Here is a 5,926-nt window from a genome sequence, read left to right on the forward strand (position 1 = left end):
CTAGGATCAAGACTTATCGCATATTTACTTTTCTGCATTTGAACAATTTATAATTCTTGTAACGACATTATTAATCCTTCCGCTGCAAATTTGGTTTTATTCATATAGTATTTGTTCTCATTTTATAATATGTTGGTATGTATTATGATATTGAATCACATTTCGCCCAGGCCCTAACTGGGGGTGTGATATTTTCTCTTATATTTTAGATCTCTTTGCCTTTTTATTATTCTCCTGACCTCTAGTAAAGCGAGTAATGGTCCAGAATTCGTAAGTATGGAATTTCGGATAAACATTATATTCTAAATAAGAAAGAAGGTATTAGCACGGTTTGATTTGTCAAATTATCAGAATCACTGAGTATAGAACTATCAAGAATATGCTTTCTTGATATGTTCAGAAGTTAATTAGAATGAAAAAGTTATGTAACATGACACATGATAGTGGTATGATCTACTGTGAAGCATCATGTCTCATTAGAACTCAGCATGACTTACTGTAATATAATCACGTTGATCAAGTGTCATTATATTATACTAACTCATGCATCAGTTCCCAACATCACTTCAATAACATTCATATTTTAAGCTCGAAAGTTTACAGAATATAGAAACTAACAGTTTCTATATGATGTAACACTGATAGCACGAAGAGATAAATGATTTCAAATAAGAATAATTATGAAAATATCTTCAGAAATATGGAGGATATTTATAATGAAAGATATGATGATATCTTGGAATTTCTAATATCGAAGGATGATGAAGAAGATTTATCCGTAAAGGTTTAGATTCGGAAGCAAGGTATTCGCTAAAGATTTCATCAGAAACAGAATCATTTGGATTCTTTGAAGTCAAACTTATTCTTTGTGATTTGTCCACGGCTTCTTTCATAGTTTCGCATAATTTTCCTTTCGGTAATAGATTTTCTATTGAATGTTTCCAATATAATGATACACAGGAAGCACGAAGAGGTATATAATTTCGGATGAGAATATTTACGAAAATATCCACAGAAATATCGAAGATATTGATGATGATATTTTAGAATTTCTAAGTTCGATGGTTGATGGAGAAAGATTTTCCGCAAGATTTTAACATGAGTACGGAGCAAGATATTTGTTGAAGGTTTCATCGGATCCATAATTACCTAAATTCTTTGAATATAGGGTTTGGTCCTTGTATTTGTCCTTGGTCTCCTTCATAGGTAGCTCAATATGTTTTTCAATACCCAATTTTCTATTGAGCGCTCCTAACACTCCTTTCTTTATCATCAAACTTTTGGTCGTTTAAACCATCTACATTTTTTCTGTTTCCTCTGCGTTTAATGCTACGATATCTGAATCATCGGTTATTAATCCGAGGTGGTTTCAGGAAAATTGTGTTTTTAGATGATTAAACGCTGATGGTAATATGGTGGAATATGAAAGGTTCCCTGGTAACAATAAAAGAGCACGCGTATATATCAACGTTATAATAAGGTTGTTTCGTATGAAAGGTCGAAGTTGTCTTGCTGGAGCTGTGACAAAATTGGCTATTTTGAAGAAGAACTGTAAAGTTATTTTGGGTAATAATAACACTAAAGAATTTAGCACAGTTATGTATTGAACGTTTACTCAGTTTCCGAGAGTTTTTCAAGTGCATTACTATATGCATCAATATTTTCTTCCGTAAATGAAGTGCGGTTGGTTCATCCTCTCTATTGAGGTGTTTTCAAGAATCATGAAAGATTTGAACGCAGAATATAATCGTGAAGATACAAATGATGTTTAAGATGAAATCAAGTGGCAAACTTGAAGAATTGTTTAGTTTCATATGTTATAATCAATATTTTAATTCATTTTTAATTGTCCAATCTTATTAGTTCACAGTCGATAGTCCACAGTTGACAGTTCAATAATTCATATATATAATTTAATAAATAATATTCGAATTAATTAATACGTGTTGTGACCCGTATACGTCTCAGACTCGATTACAACTCAAACTATATATATTATTGTAGAATCAACCTCAACCCTGTATAGAGAACTCGATCATTACTGCATATAGAGTGTCTATGGTGATTCCAGATAATATATATAGATGCATCGATATGATATGTCAAAACCTTGTATACATGTCCCGATATTTAAAGAGCGTAAAATAAATACAGAAATTAAATGACGATAAATAAAATTGCGAGAATATAAATTGCGATAAATAAACTGCGATAAATAAATTGCGATAATTAAATTGCGATAAATAAATTGCGATAAAATAAAATGTGATACAGAATTAACGGTTAGCTAGGAACAGTTAGCTAGTATCTTGTTAGCGTGGTTTCTTAACAAAATTTCATATTGTTAATTAATCTGTTTCTAATCAATTTTTATTGTGTCCATTATTTCTTCATTATGCCACTTGTTGGATTCTGATAGGTCAAAATCCAAATATGAAATTGAATGAAATGGTTACTCTGTGGTGAACGGATACGTATATCGGTGGATGTAAGTAGGATAGTAAATGACTGTTGAATTAGATTGAAAAAAAATGTACCGTGTAACTTATTAATGTGAAACCTAAATATTCCTCGGGTATTACCTACCCGTTAAAATGTTTTCACCATTAACAGTTTGTACGAAAGAATTTTTAATTACAATCTTTGTGAAAACATATATACATATATATTTTCTTGAGATGTATTCATGAATTTAATGAGTTAATACGATATTAAACTCATTTGCTTTTCGGTTGGAACTAGAATAAATAATCTCTAAAATTTTAGAGATTATATTTTCGTCATGTCGAACGAAGATAAATGAGGTAGAACGATACGTAGAACGAAGATCATACTCAAAGTACAGATGATGATATTGAAGCATGGATTGTTGATGGTACTGGTGCTGTTATTGATGGACCTGTTGGTGCCGGTGATGTTGCTGAAGCTGATACATTTTGCACCATATTCTCTGAATTGATTATTCGAGCACGAAGTTCGTTGCCTTATTACTCCAGGATGATTGTCGGTCGGAACGAGTGGATGAATAAGGTTCAGAATTGTGGATAGAATATAATCTTGTCGAGTTACCCTGGAAATGAGACTGAAAATGGTGTCTCGAATAGGTTCGCCGGTAAACGCTTCAGGTTCATTGTCAAGAGGTGAATTCGGTTGGTGGATGGGATTGGCTTCTGCGCGTTTCCATTAATTTAGTCGACTACGAACCCATCAGATGAATTGATAATGGCTGATTGTTTGATTCATGCCGATGATGCTGTTTTCAGAGCTTAGGTGAACATCTATGTCGGAATAGCTGTCGAAATAATTATCGGAATAGCTATCGGAATCTGAGGGACTCGAACTGGTTGCAGGATTCATCTCGTACAATCAGATGGAGGATTTTTGATAAGAAATAAATTATAGGATGTAGATTAGTACCCTGCAATACATAATTTACATATGCATATATAATACTAGAATCTCATAAGTTACGGAGGAATCTACGGAAGTTGTCAGGCAAAGTCTACAGTAGCAGATATGCTAAGATATGAATTAGCAGATACGTTAAGATACGAATTTTGTCTATACACTATTCATGCAATCATTGCAGTAAGATGTGTCTAGACTAAGAATGATAAGTAGGTAATTTCCTAAGGATGATAAACAGATGATTTCCGACACGAAATGATAAGCAAAACTTTTGACATCCAGACACGGTCGAAGTCCAGACTCACTAATGCATCCTAACGGCTTATCAGTTAGACACACTAATGCAGACATGGTTCGCTAAGACCACCGCTCTGATACCAACTGAAAGGACCCGTCCTAATCCATCCGGACAAGGTCCATATCGATTATAAATGATTCACAACAGTTGATTTCATCGCGAGGTACTTGACCTCTATATGAAACATTTTACAAACATTGCATTCGTTTTGAAAAGACAATCTTTCATTACATCTGAAGTTGACAGACATGCATACCATTTCATAATATATCCAACTATAGTTGACTTAATAATGATCTTGATAAACTTAATGACTCGAATGCAACGTCTTTTGAAATATGTCATGAATGACTCCAAGTAATATCTTTAAAATGATCAAATGCACAGCGGAAGATTTCTTTCGTACCTGAGAATAAACATGCTTTCAAGTGTCAACCCAAAGGTTGGTGAGTTCATTAGTTTAGCATAAATAATCATTTCATAATTTTAATAGACCACAAGATTTCATATTTCCAATTCTCATAAACATACGTCCCATACATAGAGACAAAAATATCATTCATATGGATTGAACACCTAGTAACCGACATTAACAATATGCATATAAGAATATCCCCATCATTCCGGGATCCTCCTTCGGACATGATATAAATTTCGAAGTACTAAAGCATCCGGTACTGTGGATGGGGCTTGTTGGGCCCGATAGATCTATCTTTAGGATTCGCGTTAATTAGGGTGTCTGTTCCCTAATTCTTAGATTACCAGACTTAATAAAAAGGGGCATATTCAATTTCGATCATTCAACCATATAATGTAGTTTTGATTACTTGTGTCTATTTCGTAAATATTTATTAAAAGCAGCGCATGTATTCTCAGCCCAAAAATATAAAGGGTAAAAAGGCAAATGAAACTCACCTAATGTATTTTGTAGTAAAAATACATATGACGACATTAAACAACTGAACAATGCAGGGTTGGCCTTGGATTCACGAACCTATATCATTTGTATATTCATTAATATCTATAATTGTAATCGAACCATTCCATATATTATAACTTTTATATACTAGTTACATGATTTGTATATATATATATATATATATATATATATATATATATATATATATATATATATATATATATATATATATATATATATATATATATATATATATATTTAAAAACGGTTATTGTTTATATAGTTATATATATATATATTAAAATACGTAATTTGTTATATATGAATATTTATATAAAGATTGTTAATATAATTATTTCATACTTATAGGTAATGTTACTTTTATGTATATTTTTATATACATGATAATGTATAGTATTAATAATAGGGAATAAAAGTTATATTTGATTATAATTATAATAATTTTCAATGTTAATAATAATTCCAATATTGGTATTAACCATGATAATAATAATAATACTTGTAATAATTAATTTTACCGTAAATGATGGTTATGATAATGATTTTAGTAACTACCTAATAATATTGATAACAATGAAAATAATAGTTTTAGTGATACCAAGATGATATTTTTATTAATTGTAATACTTATTATCATTTTAAGAACTTAAGGGTGTTATATCTATATTTACATATGTATAGCTATTTTGTTTACAATGTGTACGATCATAGTTATATCCTAATCAATGTCAATCTTATATTTATCTAAATACTTATCTTATTTCAAATCACAAGTGTTTAAATATTTTCCAAGTTTAGTTCATAAACGTATAATACTTATTAATAATTCTAATCATAATTGTACGATATATAAAAATAACAATCTTAATACTAATGATAATATCAACAATAATATTACTTAATAATAATGCTATTAATGGTAATGATATTAATTAATAATAATAATACAATAATAATAACAATCATAATTGAAATTTTAATTTTTTATAATAATAATGAGTAGCAACTAATACTTATATTTCTATTACTAATAATAATTATAATAATAACAATAATAACCCTAATAACAATAATACTAATAATAATAAAAATAATAATAATAATAATAATAATAATAATAATAATAATAATAATAATAATAATAATAATAATAATAATAATAATAATAATAATAATAATAATAGTAGAAATGGAAATGGAATTGAAAGTGTATACCCTCAAAAAAATGCTCCAGGTGGGACTCGAACCCGTGACCCCCCTGTACACACTAATACCCTTAA

Source organism: Rutidosis leptorrhynchoides, chromosome 6 (genome assembly GCF_046630445.1).
Source record: "Rutidosis leptorrhynchoides isolate AG116_Rl617_1_P2 chromosome 6, CSIRO_AGI_Rlap_v1, whole genome shotgun sequence".
NCBI classification, from domain to species: domain Eukaryota; kingdom Viridiplantae; phylum Streptophyta; class Magnoliopsida; order Asterales; family Asteraceae; genus Rutidosis; species Rutidosis leptorrhynchoides.